The sequence below is a fragment of the Podarcis liolepis genome (genome assembly GCF_965112155.1).
Source record: "Podarcis liolepis genome assembly, chromosome: 1".
Lineage (NCBI taxonomy): Eukaryota > Metazoa > Chordata > Lepidosauria > Squamata > Lacertidae > Podarcis > Podarcis liolepis.
Window position 1 is genome coordinate 48,186,325 of NC_139554.1, and position 17,827 is coordinate 48,204,151.

General features: G+C 42.9%; 1 protein-coding gene, 1 long non-coding RNA gene and 1 pseudogene across 17 annotated transcripts in view; 1 reads left to right on the forward strand and 2 right to left on the reverse strand.

Annotated features, from left to right (window-relative positions):
- Positions 1-17,827, reverse strand: part of RAD51B (RAD51 paralog B) — a 297,374-nt gene that overhangs the window by 40,313 nt on the left and 239,234 nt on the right. The window lies entirely within an intron of this gene.
- The window catches only part of LOC310687135, a 52,164-nt gene that overhangs the window by 18,230 nt on the left and 16,107 nt on the right, over positions 1-17,827 (forward strand). For 2 of the 3 annotated variants that reach the window (XR_014516245.1, XR_014516246.1), the window contains exon 4: positions 4,869-5,017. This is a non-coding gene — a long non-coding RNA (uncharacterized lncRNA). Of the gene's footprint in view, positions 1-4,868; positions 8,346-17,827 lie in introns of those variants that run through there. The other variant, XR_014516247.1, reaches the window with a different exon arrangement.
- Positions 8,353-12,753, reverse strand: LOC310711037 (liprin-beta-1-like; annotated as a pseudogene). The gene has a single exon. The product of its transcript is annotated as a liprin-beta-1-like (transcript).

Consider the following 17,827-nt stretch of genomic DNA (forward strand, 5'->3'; position numbering starts at 1 on the left):
TATTTTGAACTGTAAATGTACTAAAACTTTAGGAACTCATTTGTAAACTAACTGTGCCTTTTGAGCCCTACTCACCCTGTTGTCAACAGAAAATGCAAGAAAACACTGTTTTATCACTTTCTTCTGTATCAAAATCCTTGAAAACCACGGATCTGTCCCCTCCATCAAAACAGAGTACAACTCTTTCTTTCCAGAGATGGAGAAAACATCCCTTTCTTAATAGAAATAACAGAAAAATAGATATTGCTATTAATACTACTGTTGATTAGAATGGAACCTGTTACAAATGGCAGGAAATGCTTCTATCTGCAATATTATACTATTTGAGATGCGAGCGAAGTCTTTGACTCTTCAGCAGTTTTCCTGCTCCCAGCCTCTGCATAGTTTCTGTATGAAGTTTTTACACCTTCTGATGCTCAACCCTTTCATTGCCAGGGTTCCTGCAGTCCTCAGCCTCTTCCACCCATGCCTTTCTGAGGCATTTTCTTTTTAACCTTCCTTCTTGGTCCTCTGTTTGTTAGACCCACTGCTTCCCAACAGCATCAATCCTCCCTTCCCCCAATGTAGTAGTAGTCAGTGGTGTAGCGTGGGGGGTGCAGGGGGGGGCCCGGCCGCACCGGGCGCAACATCTGGGGGTTAGGGTTAGGGGGCGCAAATCCACGGGTTAGGGAGCACAAATTACTTGCCTTGCCCCGGGTGCTGACAACCCACGCTACGCCACTGGTAGTAGTCACACTTTGATAATTCGGCTGCCACTAACAGATGGTAGTCAATGGAGGACTGGGCCTGGCCTCTTGATGTGGCTGCTGGTAGAGGCCGGGCTTAATCTGTGTGGGATAGGTGCAGAGACTCCAGACATAAATGTTGGTGCAAACCAGAGTCATAAGTGCGGAGAGCACTAGAAGCCACTTGTGCCTACACTGCTCAGATCAAACTGGTCCCTCTTTTGAAAGCTGCCTCCTAGCGGTAGCTAGCATGAGTACATATTCTCCTCAGCTATTTAGCCAGTATGAGCACATACTCACTTCCTCAGCTACTACTTTGTACCTCAGTGCACTGGAACACAGGAAGTTGCTAGTTCTAGGCTCTATTTCCATTCAGTTCCCCAGCGCTCAGCCTTCCTGTCACATGCCAGAAATATATGGTTATGCCAGTAATTTAGCCCCTACACTTAAAAACAAAAAAAGTGCTTTTTTTTTAGTTGTCAGTTATTTGGTTCTTGAATTCAATATAGTCCATTTCCTTTTTTAAAAAAAACAAAAAAGAGTGCATGCGTGCAGGAGGAGAGAGGGGGACTTGAATTAGGCTGGAATGTTGAAAAGAAGCATGCCAAGGTCAAAGCATATGGAAAACAGACAGGAGGGCTATATATAGTACACAATGACTTGCACTAATTTATGTGTTAAATAAAAAAAGGGGAAAAGGAGAATTCAGAATTGCTTGGAAAATGAATGAGAGATGTAATGGAAAAAGAACATAAGCTTAGGGAAGGAGCTGGAAGTTATTTAAGTGACTTGCTGCTATAAAGGCTGCTGTGGGGAAAATTGCCACATAGAGTCAGCAGATGTATTGAGAAATAATATGGACAGATAACGTATAACTGTGCAAATGCTTAAGTCTGAAAGAATGTAAAAGTATTTCCAGATCAGAAGGACACTTAGAACATTCACAGTATCACACGTACAATGGCTATACAACTATGTGTATCTTGTGATTACATGCAAGGCTAAAAAAAAGCCCACAATGTTGTATTAGTTGCAAAATTCAGGGTCCCAAGAAAGCTTACTACTTTAAAATTTACATAGTAAGCTGCCAGCTCTTGTGGCTGTGAACATAGGCTTGAAAGGGAACCCAATTTGTTGGAAACTGATACCATGGGTCATTCAGGTGAGCCTATGAAGACATGCCTACCTTTACTTCCCACCACAGCCTTTACCTATATGGAAGAGAAAACTAACTGTGGTCCAGTTTTCTAATGAAGAGGCAGCATGACACCCATGATTTGTAGCAAGACGCTCCTAGAACCTTTGGTATCCGGTCCTGACTTTAAACTCCCAGGTCATCATGAACCTTGGTGCGAAAGCTCTGGTTCCTTCTTTCCTCTCTGGAACAGATTGATGCTTCAATCTCACTTTCTCATTTCCCTTGATCTTGTTCTCTTGCCTCTCTGTTCTGCCCTCATATACTCAATTCCACCTCATTTACATTTGAAGCTTGCCCCACTATAGCCTCTATTGCAGCCTAGGGCCCACCCCTCTCACATAGCGGCAGTAATTCTCTCTCTTTATCTCTCTTCCTTCTCCTCTGTACAGTTAGGCAAATTAGCTGATGGCCTTGGTTGTGCCTTATCTGGTAGCCCCAAAATCTTGGATAGTGTGCTTCCATTGACAATACAAGTAAATATTCATGTAAGGCTACATGTATGATCAGAGATGCATGTTAACAACACAGGAATGCTATACTGAGATAGAATTGGGAACTGTGGTGTCTCACAATATATCACATTGGAGCTGGAAGAATTCTGATATTAAGAACACTCTTTAGTTAAAAATAATAAAATAGCAGGAACAGTAACTGTCCTAAGCAGCATTTGCCTAAAGAGTTTACCTGTGGCTACACCTGCATAGGCACAGGTCGCCTTTTAGCCAAATATCAATCTTCTAGAAATTTCTCTTTGCTTTTTCTGTTGTTTCCACTGGCCAGATCTGAAAATGACTCCATTCTTACTTGCTTTCCAATTGTAATGAGAAAGTCAAGGTATTTGATTTAAGGGAAATTTCTTAACCTTGGCCCAAATCCAGAGAAAATTGGACATAAACTTCATGTGCAATAAATTAAGGGTCCCAGAGCCACCGGTTAATGGTTTGTTTGATTTTGTCTCCCAACCCTTAATTTTTTATTTTTTTTAAAGCTCTTTAGTCCTATGGTGCTGCATCCTAAACTAGGATGCAGATTTGAAACTGTTCTGCTGAAGTCAGCAGAAGAAGGGGATTTACTGTAATAGCTTCTAGAGCCCTGATGGTGAGTCAGATTTGTTCTCAACCTGTTTCCTAAGAAATGTGTACAGACCCAGCTGGGTGCTCTTTGTAATTCTGGCAAAGGTCAGCTCTGTCTCTTAGGATACTTAGTGAAAAGGAGAAAATTAGAAAAGGAAACTTAGTGTAAACAGTTCTCTGCATTGTTTCAGAAGCAATTAATGGTGTTTCGTCTGGTGTAATATACCCAGGTGGGAATAAGCAAATAATACCACCAAACAGAATGCTCAGCATAGCCACAAGGACAAAATCACTTGTTCCCACAGATGAGGTAGAAGCTAAACTGCCTGGTTGTGTTTGACTCATTCAGTTGTTGTTTTGGTTCCAAAATATGAGCACAGGGTACTGGTAGGAAGGGCCCTTTTACTACATTGACTTCAATTGGCTCACTAGGTTCAAGTTGCTCAAGTGAGCAGAAAAAATAGCATTCTTTTAACAAGATAAAAATATACAGTGGTACCTCAGGTTACAAACACCTTGGGTTACAAACACTTCAGGTTACAGACTCCACTAACCCGGAAGTAGTACCTCGGGTTAAGAACTTTACCTCAGGATGAGAACAGAAATCGTGTGCTGGCGGTGTGGCGGCAGCAGGAGGCCCCATTTGCTAAAGTGGTACCTCAGCTTAAGAACGGTTTCAGGTTAAGAACGGACCTCCAGAACGAATTAAGTTTGTAACCAGAGGTACCACTGTATTCCTAGGAATATTTGATATCTAAAATTCATCCACTGCATTTTGAAATAGCTTGTTGTTCAATCCAGTTTACAACAGAACTTAACACAATAAAACCAATGTTCAAAACTATTTCTCTAGAATCTTTTTGCTGTACAGTCATACCTTGGTTGTTGAACGCCTTGGTACTCAGATGTTTTGGCTCCTGAACACCGCAAACCTTGGAAGTGAATGCTCCAGTTTGTGAATGTTTTTCGGAAGCCTAATGTCTGATGGGACTTCCACAGCTTCCAATTGAGTGCAGGAGGTTCCTGCAGCCAATCAGAAGCTGCGCCTTGGTTCTCGAACAGTTTCGGGAGTCGAATGGACTCCTGGAATGGATTAAGCTCGACAACCAAGGTACGACTGTACAGGTAATAAATAATTCCACCCCAGATGCCTTTGCCTGCCATCTAAAAACAAACCAACCCATAATGATGGGCTAACGTGAGATTCCCTAGTAAGGAGTTTGACACTGAGGAGGCCCTACTCTAAGTCTCAACCAGGTTAACTAGGCCAAGGGGGGGGGGGGGAGAGCAAGGTTCCTCAATGAATATTCCAGTGCTCTGAGAACACTGGTTTATATAGTGAGCCTTTAGATACGGGAATGATGGAAGGCCTCCTCTGACTTTGCTGCCATATGATTGTTGGCGGGCTAGAGATGTGGACAAAAGCCCTCAACTCTCCATTCCTAAATGTGCTCCAATTAGGATCTCTAGGAGAGAGAAAGCTCTACAAACTATCTAGTAAAATATATTTTCTTTCCTTTTAAAAAAATACATGGAAATCCCTTTGCCAGGAACTCCACATGATTTTGCTGCCTGTGGTTGAGAGAAGATCAGTCTGGGTATGTGGGGAGCTATTCTTCCCAGATTAGGTCACTGGAGGAACAATCTGACCTGGAAGATGAGCAAAATGTGCTAAAATCACCAGGGAGGGAGTTAAGGAAGCAGAATTTGTTCTTCTATCATTGGTAGAAGTGTTGGCTAGGCCAGAGATGAGGGCTTCTCAACATGCCCCCTTTTAAAATCAGGGCAGCTCAAATGTTTATTATTAGTGACACCAGGTCCCAATGCCTCTCTCTTAGGTTCTGATTCCTACCTTATTGTATTGTTATCCAGGTCTGCAGCTGCAAAGGGGCATCGTCTCCGTAGAAATGCATAAGCTACCATCTCCAAATTTTCAGTATTCATTTAAAAGGAAAAGTCCTCTTTCTTATGGAGATGGAGAGAAGGGGTGAAGATGTAGGATTCTATGTAACAAGACAGCTGTAAGTTCTAGAACCGGTTACACTTTACTGATTGAGTTCATTAACTAATACCCTGTCCCACAACAGTCTGTTTCCTTTCTCCAGGGATGGGGGAACATGTGGTCCTTCAGATGATGTTTGAGTCCCTCAGCCACAGCCACCATGGCCAACGCTCAGGGGATGATGGGAGATGCAGTTCACTAATATCTGGATGATCACATGTTCCCTATCCCTGCCTTACCACTTTCTTTCTCATTTTCATTTTCTCCTACTTTAGTCCAGGGGTAGGCAACCTAAGGCCCGTGGGCTGGATGCGGCCCAATCTCTTTCTCAATCCAGCCCACGGACGGTCCAGGAATCAGCATGTTTTCACATGAGTCCTTTTATTTAAAATGCATCTCTGGGTTATTTGTGGGGCATAGGAATTCGTTCATCCCCCCCAAAAAAAATATAGTCCAGCCCACCACATGGTCTGAGGGACAGTGGACTGGTCCCCTGCTGAAAAAGGTTGCTGACCCCTGTTAGTCACAAGGGAAAGCAGTAGACGGGGGGGGGGGAATGGGTGATGTATAGGATTCTAGAGATATCTCCCTGAGTTTGTAGCGATAAATTTACGTCAGAAATTCTTCAGGCTGTGGTCGTGGGAGAGAATAATAATAATAATAATAATAATAATAATAATAATAATAATAATAAATGTATGACTATACTCAGCCTTTCATTTACCAGTGAGTGATTCAATTTCAAACCTCTGCCCCAAGATCAGCAAGCCTTAAACTTCTCTCTCAAAAGAAGCACTACATTATTCAGGGCTAAAGTACTGGGAAGGCGTAACACGCCCCCCCCCCCCAATCATTATAGAAAAAGAAGGTCTTGGTGGGTTACAAGAGTTTGACATGCCTTTTCTGAAAAGAGGTAGCTTTGTTCTCCATTTTTAAAAAATGTTTGAAGTGAACGGGCCTGTCTCTAAAAAACAGCTCAAAACTAAGGGCTGCCCCAACAGTCAAGCACCACACCCAAATGGATAGACATGTTCTATTCCGAGGGTTCCTCAAGAAGCTTCATCACGGAATACAATCCGCTATAGTTGCAGTTCAGAGGGTTTCCCCTTAGGCACACGCGGAAGAAAATGCTGTTATACTTTTTGCAGGTCTCCACTTCAATTTTCTGCCTTGTTTTTAAACGAAAATATTCATTTCCTTTATTGTTAATTTACAACAGCACTTCACTGACTTATATGGAAACACCCAAACATATGTGTGAACTTACAGAGCAGATTGCAACCTCTCATGCCTCATAAGCAGCTTGCTTAACAACCTCGCTTCTCTTTTTCTATATTAATATGAGTCAGTTAACAATCATTGTGCAACGTTTTGTTTGCAAGGACATCTGAAGCAATTGCTTAAAACTGTATTAAATTTGCACAACAGCAAAAGGCTAGCTGCAGCCTGTGATCAACCCTTGTGTGAAGATGTTGGGGCCCTTCACCTGCCCCTTGTCCAGCTATACATATACTGAAATAATCAGGAGATTGTGCTGCTTTCAAACTTAACAGAGACTTTTCTTAAACACTTGGCTGATTCTCTCTAAAAACTGAGAAATAAATAACTTAAAAAGTTATCGCTATCCCTTTTCTTTTTGCTAGTCCTGGCAATTTCCATAGGAATGCAGAAAACATTCCATAGGAATGTAGATTCAAGCAGTGACTTCAGCTTCCTGATAATTTTTTTAAATATCAAGTTTCTAGATCTTATGATCAGCAAGTGGCTGATGTTGGGTGTAATCTTAGAAACTTAGAGGTGTCTGGAACAAGATTTCTAGTACCATCTTAAGAGCAGGGTTCAGTGTCCTTTGTCTTTCCTGAACCATAGCAAAACCAGAATTATCAAAAATTGTATGAGTAGAAGAATAAATTGTAGAAAACAAGGGAAAATATCCTTATTTACTTTACATTATCAGGAAACTGATTTTAGGGTTTGGGGGTGGGGAGTTGTTGCACAGACTTTGGATTATTTTTTGATCTGAACTACATGAGCTACAGCGCTGTGTTGATCTAGAAGCCTTAAGTTTGAAGGGAAAATCTGCCACTATTCTACTCTAGAATCTGACTTATGCCATTTATTTGGAAAGCTTGGTATAGTACTATCCATGTTGGGTTGCTTAAAAACAGTATGGATGGTTACACTGACTTATATCTCAATGCACATTAAGACACAGGATAGAGAAAATGTGCATTAGATCAGTGAGGATGCAGCTAAAAAAGTGTGTGTGGGAAAGCCAACTCCCACTAATTCCACTTTATCCCTACAAGCTCCTGTGCCACCTCCAAGACTGTTCCACAGGGTCCCCTCAGAGGAGATCAGTGTAGGAGGATGTAGGGTGAAGATGAAATCTGCAAAAGCTGCCTCCTCTGTTTGGTTACTTAGGATAGTCCTGGCAGTGACCAGAACTCAACTCATAGGATCTCTGGATCCAACTCATGTTTCTCTTTTTATATACAGATATAAACATTTTTCCTAGGCTACATCATATAGATCTTCATAAATTATTTTATGAAGTTTCTCACTCAAATCCTACCATTCAAATTGAAAAGGGAAGATCCTTTCTCGTGAGCACACCCACCCCCCTCCATCCTGCTATTAATTGCCAGAGATCACGTCCTCCAGGCTCTTGCGCATTCTTCAGAAGCAGAAATTGTGTGCGTGGGGGAACTGGCTTTAAAATGGGCCCTGAATGCAACAAATAGCAGGTATTATAAATTCCCCGGAGGAAGACACCTGCAGCTTCCCTCCTTAGGGCTTCAACCTCACCTTTTAAAAAAAATATTGCAACCTGACTACTACTCTGCCATCTTATTTAAATTTTAAGAACAAAGCTTATGAGAAAAATCAGAATTCCTTAGAACTCTCCTTTGTATGGAAAAACAATTTATTGTTTAAGTAAATAATTAAGTCTCCCCCACCTCTTCTGCTCCTATATATTCCCAAGACAGTGAGGCTTCAGATAGACTATTTTGTGGGAATTGCTTCAGGTGTACCCTTTTAGAATATTGCTGTCTTTGCAAATTACAGTCTAACTAGCATCAGCAGGTTATAAGCTACAGGAGACTTGTCCTTGGTGATCATTTTTTATCATTTCAAGCGCAACCCTAATAACAAATGCAATTTCATCAAGTTTTGGAAGAAAAGAAACCACAGATACTTCAGTTTCTCACTATCCTTTGTTTTTGGTCAATATGGGGCCAATTCACACAACCACTTGGGGGGCTTCTTTTGTATCCAGGCATGGTATGAAGAAGCCAATTTTATAAACTCAGTTGGCCTGCACCCTTTCATTCCTGTTTTTCCCCCCATAGTAACTACTATACTTTTGCAGCATCCACAGACACACAACTCCACTGATATCTAAAGTCTCTTCCTTCCCAAGTACACTTCATGCTAAGAAGGGGGGATAGTTGCTGCTGTCTTCTATGTGCTGTTGCTCAGTGTTTGCTGTTTCCTGGAAAATAATAAATAAATATGGTACCAATTCTGACTGGTTCCATGACATGGTGCCAGACACCAAGCAATAATTCGGATGAGGACAAAGAAAATGGCACAATTTCCTGCACCAGAAGCCTCCACAGTTTTAATAATTCTGCTGCCAGGCCAGAATGGAAAGCAAGGCTTGATTGCTATTGCCTTGCCAAGAAGGCTCATAAGAAGAAGGAACTGTGCCAGGAAGGGTATTACAGATGGAAATATCCACAGAATCTGAAGTCTTTGCCTAGCTGGAGGAGTCCAATAGAGGAAATTATGAAAATAAGGCGTTTTGTTATACAATATTGTCTCAAACAAGGGTGGCTGGATAACTTCCTCAGCCGTAGGCACAATGAGTGAGGAGGCTATAAAAGAGGGAGGAAAAACTGAAGGAGTGTTTCTGAGACCAATCTATTGAAAAAGACACTGCAAATATAATTTTAAGGGACTTGGTTCTAAAATGTAGAGCATGCAACTACAGAATCCACATCTCTTCCTTTCAGAAAGTAAGAAGGAGCGAGAAGAATGGGACATGTCATAAAAACTGCTGAACCAGCTCTCTGATTCCGCTCACACCTCAAGGAAAAAGGAAAAAAATATCTGTAGATACAGAGAAACTGACTGAATCTGCAATCATGGACAAAAACATACTCTTACCAGTGCTGAACCTTTCCCCCCCAAATAAAAAGGGCTGTGGCATCTCCAACTTAGCTACCCAAAGCACTTTCTTTCAATCTAATTACAATAAAAGAAAAAAATGACAAACTATGGCTTGTGAGTAAATTCTGAATGTAAGTTTGTCGTTTGGGATTACCAGTGCTTCAGCAATTGGCCAACATGCCTGCTATAGGAAAGGAAATAATTAATAGCTCCCCCTCCCTGTAATCACTGCAGAAGGAATAGATCAACATGGGGAAGGGTGGAATTACCCCCTAATCACCAAGTATTGCACCCCAAAGGCCTTAGAAGAGGCTGTCACATTTAAGCTATGTGAATTTAGGGATCATGGTGGACTAATTTCCTAATAAAATAAACTCTTTGCTTAACAGTACCTGCAACTGAAAAGCGTATTTATCTCTAGCATGGTAGCTAGATGTTGGTATTAGATGTAGGAAACTCAAGGCTCAAATCCCTCCTTAGCTATGAAGGTCCTTAGCTATGCCAAGGCAGTAGTTCACAGGATATGGCATAAAAGCTTACAAAGAGCACTGTAAGATGACTGATCCCTTGCACAAAAGAGGTACTGGAATAGTACTCCCCATAGCTGTCAACGTTTCCCTTTTTAAAAGGGAAATTCCCTTATTCCGAATAGGATTCCTCGCAAGAAATGGGAAAAGTTGACAGCTATGGTACTCCCCCCTCCCCAATTATTAAAGCAGCAAGGAGACTGCATAATAATTGGTAAATAATAGTTTGCCTTTGCTCAGTGCTATTTTTCCAGAAAAAGAGGAAGATGGTAGTTCCCGCCAGTCCCAATTTTAAATTCTGGCCAATCAAGCCAGGCCTTGGAGGTGGGACTTGGGAGCAGACCACAGAGTGGAGCAGGTTTCATTCTGGTCCGTTCTCTGGCCTTAAAAGGCCAGCTGCCCCTGACCTGAGGACTGTGATCAGCTGAAGAGCATCCACTCCCATCCCTCCCTCATATTCATGCTTTGCGGCTTGTTCTATAGTAACGGTTTCTCTTCTAGACTATGCAATTATGGCTTTGCTGTGGTTCTTTAATTGTTTGCTGTGGTTCTCTTTGGAGCCAGGACGGAATTTACCAGCAAACAGACTGGCCCCATTTGCAGGTTTTGGCTTCCCCATAGCAATAGTCACAACTTTGGGGGGTCTGGGCATTGGGGTGGAATCCTTCGTCTTACATTGGGGTGAAGTGGTGCCTCATCCCCACCTCTTAACAGCTCAATCACAGGGGTACCCCATTGGAAGGGTCTAGTTGGAAGTCTCTGTCCAGAAGCCAAGGCGTGCGGCAGGTGGGCCATAGAGCTTCTTTCGGTGACAAGGGAGGGCCATCCGTATAATTTTGCATCTTGTGATGGACCCAGTATCCCTTGATCGACTCTCATGCCTTAGCCCTCCACCAGGAGGCTGGGAGGATCACACACCCAATACCTAAGCCAAATCTTAGCTACATCTGGAATTGTGGCCAATTTCAAATCCCAGAATGTTTCCTTGTCCAGTTTGTTCACCTTAGACTAGGTCTTGCTCCCGGGGAAGGGGTCACTGCGAGTGGGACCACAACTGAATCCTCATCTGCTATACTGGCACTAGGAGAGTGAGTAGCAAAGTCTTGCAACATTTTGTCTTAACATGTAAGTCAATTTTTTAATGCCTTCAGAAAATGCTTCTATTTGCCTCATGGTAACTTCTGAATCCTCCATCTGTTCCAGTCTGTCTAGATCACGGGTGTCAAACACAAGGCCCGCGGGCTGAATCCGGCCCGCCAGACCTCGTCATGTGGCCCGTGTAGCCGCCGCCAGCCTTCACCTTTTATTCTTGCCTTTTTTTTTTACACAAGAAAGCCGCTCTTCAGCGCATGCGCGGCAGCCTACAAGCCAGAGAACGTCTGCCCTCTAGCAGCGGCAAACTGCTGATGTGGCCCCCGATGAATTTGAGTTTGACACCCCTGGTCTAGATCATCACCATCATATACTCTGATATCTAAACCAGGCTTAAACCATTTCTTTGATCCAATTCCAGATGCCTGTCCCAAATCCATCAAACATGCATACACTTCCCCATCTTCCTGCTTCTTCTTCCTTAAATTTCCAAAATTGCTAAAAGCAACTTTCTTTGGCTTCACTTTAGCTGTACAGTGGTACCTCAGGTTACAGATGCTTCAGGTTACAGACTCCACTAACTCAGAAATAGTACCTTGGGTTAAAAACTTTGCTTCAGGATGAGAACAGAAATCGCGCGGCAGTGGGAGGCCCCATTAGCTAAAGTGGTACCTCAGGTTAAGAACAGTTTCATGTTAAGAACGGACCTCCAGAATGAATTACGTTCTTAACCCGAGGTACCACTGTAGCTGTTAAGAGGACATAATCTGGAGGTTCCATGGCTTCGCACTTTTGCTGATGGGCTTCTTGACCAATCAGCAAATTAAAATGGGTTGCCAAGTGCCACCTTAGCAAGGTCTTGTTTGATGGGATGTTCAGCAACTGCGCCATAGTCTCTACATTGAATTGATGTTCCAAAACCATTAGCCCTCCATGAACACCACCCCCTCTCAAATTAGGAGTACAGGTGAAACTTGGAAAATTAGAATATTGTGGAAAAGTTCATTTATTTCAGTAATTCAGCTTAAAAGGTGAAACTAATATATGAGATAGACTCATGACATGCAAATTATAACAAATAAATCACAATTATAACAAATAAAGGCTTGACATATCTCGCTTTGCATGTCATGAGTCTAGCTCATATATTAGTTTCACCTTTTAAGTTGAATTACTGAAATAAATGAACTTTTCCACGATATTCTAATTTTCTGAGTTTCACCTGTATATTCTGCAAGGTCAACTGAGTGCAACCACTCCATCACCTGATGATTGGGCCACTGTAAAATCTCTGATGGTGTGATGTTATTCCCATCTGATGGTCTCCTGCCCAGACAGCTGGGTTCAAAGTTATTTCTTCTTAGAATTTGAATGGCACGCTTGATGCTAAGGTGGTGGAGGATACTCACAACTTTCTAAGACGATAATTCATCAACAGTCATATAATGAAGCATTCAACCATCAACCTTTATCAAATTGGGTCTTAAACTGGGATAGTCCAATATCATTCAATTACCTTGTAACCCAATTGTAATCCAGTTTTCCTTGGTTGTTCTGATCCTAATGCCTGAATAGTGAGCTGGAGTTTTCCCTGATGCAGTGGATGCTTTATTCCAAGTTCCTTCTCTAAATCAGTCTGAGAAGTTTGCACCAGAGTCTGACCAGAAAGTATCCAATGTTTGCCATGACCTATGTTAAAACCCAAACCCTGTTCATGAGGCAAGTTGTAAACTTGCTCCTTTGTCCATTTAGCAAATAGCATGTCAAAATCATTATTGGTTTGTCCAAGATCTCTCAACTAGCCTAATCTTGGTCCTGGTGTTCTTATTCCTCTTTTGAACTCAGCCTCTGTCATGCTATCTGGATTAAATGTGGTAGACTGGCTTTTTCTGATTCTTCCAAACAAGCTCCCTCTGTCTTGCACCAAGCCAGCAACCCCAAAGCAAGATAACTGAACCATAAGGAAGGAATATCAGATTAAGGCTGCAATCTTATACCGACTTAGCTGGAAGTCTGCTGCACTACACTCAATAGGGCTTACTTCTGAGCGGCCAAGTATAGGATTGTGGTGCAACACAGGCGTAACCTCCTATCTTCACCTCCTTCAAGACAGATCTGTCCAGTGTACGAGACACTGCTCTTATCACTAAGGATAGGCCTCTAGTGCAGAATGTGCAAATAGCAAGGAAATCATCCTAGTTTTTTTTTAATCTTCCCTATGGAATTACAAATGTTTGATCTGTTGAACTCATATCCTGGCACATGTTTGCTTCAAACTATCTCAGTACATTTGACATACTTAGCTTTAAGTGTACTAATGATGCCAAGGTGAGATTTGTTCATTTTTATTTAGATTTATGGATTTATAAATCTAAATATAAATTTATAGATTTATATATCAGCCTTAATTGTAAGATTCCAGGATTTTTTATTAATTTATTTAAGCTGTTCATATGACACTTAATCCCCAAAGTTTGTAAGTGGCATACAGTGCCTCCATCTTCTCAGGGTTCAGGCTCAGTATACTGGTCCTCATCCAGTTCACCACTGAGCCCTGACAATGGTCCAGATCATGTTCAGCCACCCACTCCCACCACTCAGATGTTTTGGAGAAACAGAACTATGTGTCAACAGTGTATTGATGACACTGTATCCCAAGACACCCAATGAGTGCTCCCAATGGCTTAATATTGAGCAATGGCTGAGGAGCACTGGGGACAAGATTGTGCCCTGCGGCACACCATAGCACAAGAATCATGGATTTGAGACACAATCTCCCAGCACTATTCTCTGGACATGGCGCTGAATGTAGGAATGGAACCACTGTAAAATACTGCCGCTAATACACATGCCAAAGAGCTGCTCCAGGAAGCTACTGTGGTCAATGGTATCAAAAGCTGCTGAGAAACAGGAACAGAGTCACACTTTCCCTGTCCTGCTGTAGATACAGGCCATCCGCCAGGATGACCAAGGGTGATTCGCAAAATCATGCCTGAACCCAGATTCAAATGGATCCAGATAATCGGTATCCTCTAAGAAGTCCTGCAACTGCCTTACTAACACTCTCTTCACCTTCTTACCCAAGAAGGGGTATTTGTGACGGGCCAGAAGTTGTTCTAAACCATAAGGTCCAGGATGGGTGTCTTCAGAAACAGACATACTATTGCCTATTGAAGGGAAAAATACACCACTCCATAGCCATGTCCTGGAGCCACCGGGGCAAGCCCTCTGACTGGCTTCCACCAGCTAGGATGGGCAGGGATCAAGAGAGCAATAAGCTGGTTGCAGCACTGCAATGGTCCTGTCCGCATCACCAGGCTGCATAAACTGAAATAAATCCCATAAAGTATGGAAAGGTGCTGCATTGTACGCTTTTACTGGAAACAGCCTCAGAAACCCCTGATTTAATTAATACAGATATGAACTTACTAATTCTAAATCAAGCTTTTCCTTATTTCCTTGAAATGGGCTGAGGGGAGATATGCAGAAGAGACAAAAGTGACAATTCCCATGTTGCCAAGTCAGAGGAGCTGTGGTAAGAAAACAAAGTGATGGGAAATCAATGCGATATTTCACATTCCTTCATCCGTCTCACTTGCGACTAGCAGCAAAGATAACGCATTAAAAATAGATGCGTCCCATTTCTGTCTGCGAGTAGCACCGTTCAGCAAGCAGCACAGTCAGTTTGATCAAAGGGGAGCTGAATGCAGTTTCTCAGGTCTTTATAAAATGCTTATCAATGCTACAGCAGTTAAAGGATTTAATACTTCTCCCCCCCCCCGTACCCACACTAACCCACAACCTGCACTCTACTGTGTACATTAGCTGGTGCACAGCTCCCTGCAAGCCAGCTGGGGAAGGGAGGGAGGGAGGAGGTCCGGCTTTCAGTGCAGCTTCACACTACAAAGGGCTCCTTTGTTATTCTAGCTCTGTTTTAAATATCTGATGACTATTCTGAGCCATGTCAGTGCCAAATTCCCCTGCTTTGCTGCAGACTCTGCACAACAGCACATTGTGGGCAGACTGGATGGGGAAAGGCTGCTAGTGTATGGGTATCCCCCATTCCTTTGCTTCTCAGGCAGGTTTGCTCATTATCTCTGCCATCTTTTTCTCTTTTCTCTAATCCCCCATAATACTACCTGGCTGCTTTGGGAACAGAGACAGAGCCAGCTCCTGATACAGCAGTTTACCCTCACATAGTGTGCCAAGATGGGTGTAGTCGCTCTTCTTAAACTAAGGAAGGCAAAACAACCCAAGTGTATCCATCTTGCACAGTACAACTGTGTCAAAACTTGTTGAGCCTGTACCATCTCTTTTGTGATCTTGACAGGAGATTTCCTAGGGGAACTTAAGTGCTGAATTTGGCAGTGATTTAGGAGGTTGTATTTCCTTCAAGACTGTCTTAAAGACATCTCCAGATTCCAGAACCAGTCTGCTCAGCAACTAACATCCTACAACTTTCAATTAGGACCGACAGCTTTGTGAGTTTGCTTCCAATGCAATGGGGTTCTAGGTGTGAGCTTCCAACATTATGGTTCTTATAAAACCTAGGCAATACATCACCACGTATTCACATTCATCAAAGTACAGTGGTGCCCCGCAAGACGAATGCCTCGCAAGACGAAAAACTCGCTAGATGAAAGGGTTTTGCGGTTTTTGAGCTGCTTCGCAAGACGAATTTCCCTATGGGCTTGCTTCGTAAGACGAAAACGTCTTGCAAGTTTGTTTCCTTTTTCTTAACACCGTTAATACAGTTGCGACTTGACTTCGAGGAGCAACTCATAGAACATGGTGTGGTAGCCTTTTTTGAGGTTTTTGGTGATTTTTGAAGCTTTTCCAAAACTTTTCCGACACCGTACTTCGCAAGACGAAAAATTCGCTAGACGAAAAAACTCGCGGAACGAATTAATTTCGTCTTGCGAGGCACCACTGTATGCTAGGCACCAATGTCACAAAAACACACAGATGAGGACGGTTTGTTATGTATTGATGAATGTGGATATTGGCATCAAGGTGTGGTATGGCCTCAAAATGCAACATGAAAAACAACAGCTGTGATGGAGGAATTTCAAATGACATTAGTGGGCAAATGCTGTGGGGCAGAAGTGATCCAGAGGATCCACCAAGGCTGATTTCATATTGTTTCTTACATTTGTATACTGCCCATATAACTAAATTCTCTGGATGATTTACAGACCAGTGGGTTAAACCACAGAGCCTAGGACTTGCCAATCAGAAGGTCGGCGTTTCGAATCCCCGCGATGGGGTGAGCTGCTGTTGCTCGGTCCCAGCTCCTGCCAACCTAGCAGTTCGAAAGCACATCAAAGTGCAAGTAGATAAATAGGTACCGCTCCAGCGGGAAGGTAAACGGCGTTTCCGTGCGCTGCTCTGGTTTGCCAGAAGCAGCTTAGTCATGGTGGCCACATGACCCGGAAGCTGTACACCAGCTCTCTCGGCCAATAAAGCGAGATGAGCGCCGCAACCCCAGAGTCGGTCACGACTGGACCTAATGGTCGGGGGTACCTTTACCTTTTTATACACAACCCAAAATTTAAATAAAAACACTAAATCAAATCAGCAAACAAAAAATAAGTAAATCTAATACTAGCACAAACAGAGCAGCATCCCACTTGTCTGTTTACTGAGAGGAGGAATACTGGGCCAGGTGACTGGAACTGCCCCAGGCAGACCTACTACCCACCAGACTCAATTTAATAGCGAAGTTGCCTTTTGGAATTGTTCTGACACCTGCATTTCCAGCTTCTTTTACTAATGCCCAGATAAAACTACATTTCTCAACAACACTCACAACTCTCACCTTCAATTGTGTATGTGGAGCAATGGCATCTGGAATGAGACGCAAAATCAGCAATGGAAAAGCCTCCAGGGTTTACAGCTAGTGATGCACAGATAAATCTATTTCCAATCTGTTTTCTAAATCTGCTTTACCTTATTTCTGCATATCATTTGTGAATTTGAAGAAATCATCATGGAAATTAATTTTTAAGTACAGGCGACAACCATTTTGTGTGGAGGTTCCATTCCTGGCCCCTGTGTTCTGAGCAGCCTGGCCCCTGGCCTGTGTTGGCAGAGTGAGTGTAAGCCCACTCTGCCAAGTTATATCCCCTATTATGACCCCATTCCTCCCTCTTCTTGGTCTCTGCCTTACCTCACTGCTGCCATGTCAGATGATGTGTGAGAAGATGGGATGGATGTAGTTTGGGTGATCTGTCAGGGAATGGGGGTGTTTGTTAGTTTGGATGATCTGTGAGGGAAGAGGGGCATGGTTTGGGTAATGTGTGAGAGAAGGGAGAAGGGGTTGGGAAAGGGGTAAGGGGTAATGGGCAAGGTGTAAAGGGTTTTGGGGGGTTAGGTGTAAAGGGAGTGGGTTGGCATGGGGGGTTGTGGGGGTGATAGGTAGGCAGGGGTGGCTGCAAAGTCAGTGAAAGCATCTTCCTTGTTTCAACTGTAAATTTCAATGAGAATGTAAAAATCCACTATGTGACACATCAGTAATTACTGATACTGTAAAAGGAATGTATGATGCTGCATATGATCTCACTAAATTTGCAAATGTAAAATTATTTTATAAAACCAACTCATGGAGAGTTGGATTTATCAGTGGTTAACAGTCAGAATGCGCATTCCTCAGAGTAACAGTTTAAAGTGCAACAGATTAGTAATGGCAGGGAACCCTGCACAGAGCTAAAACTTTCTGATGCAGGGCCAGTATCAGCACTCAGAATTTCTGGGCTGCTGCCAAGGCTGCAATGCCCAGCCTACCAACTACACTTTCTTTGGCGTCTCCTTTAAAAAGGTTTCCCTCCACTGGTCCAGTGTTTGAGCCCCTGGGTCTAAATGCCATTTTAATTTTCTACACTCCAATGTAGCGTCACCCTGCAAGCATTGTGGGAAAATTAAAATGGCAGTTCTTGGTCAGCTGGTTCTGCTTAAACTGAAGCTGTCCCTGCCACCACTGTCAGGTAAGCCCACCAGGATCCATCAACAGAAGAGGAGACTCACCAATGGCCATT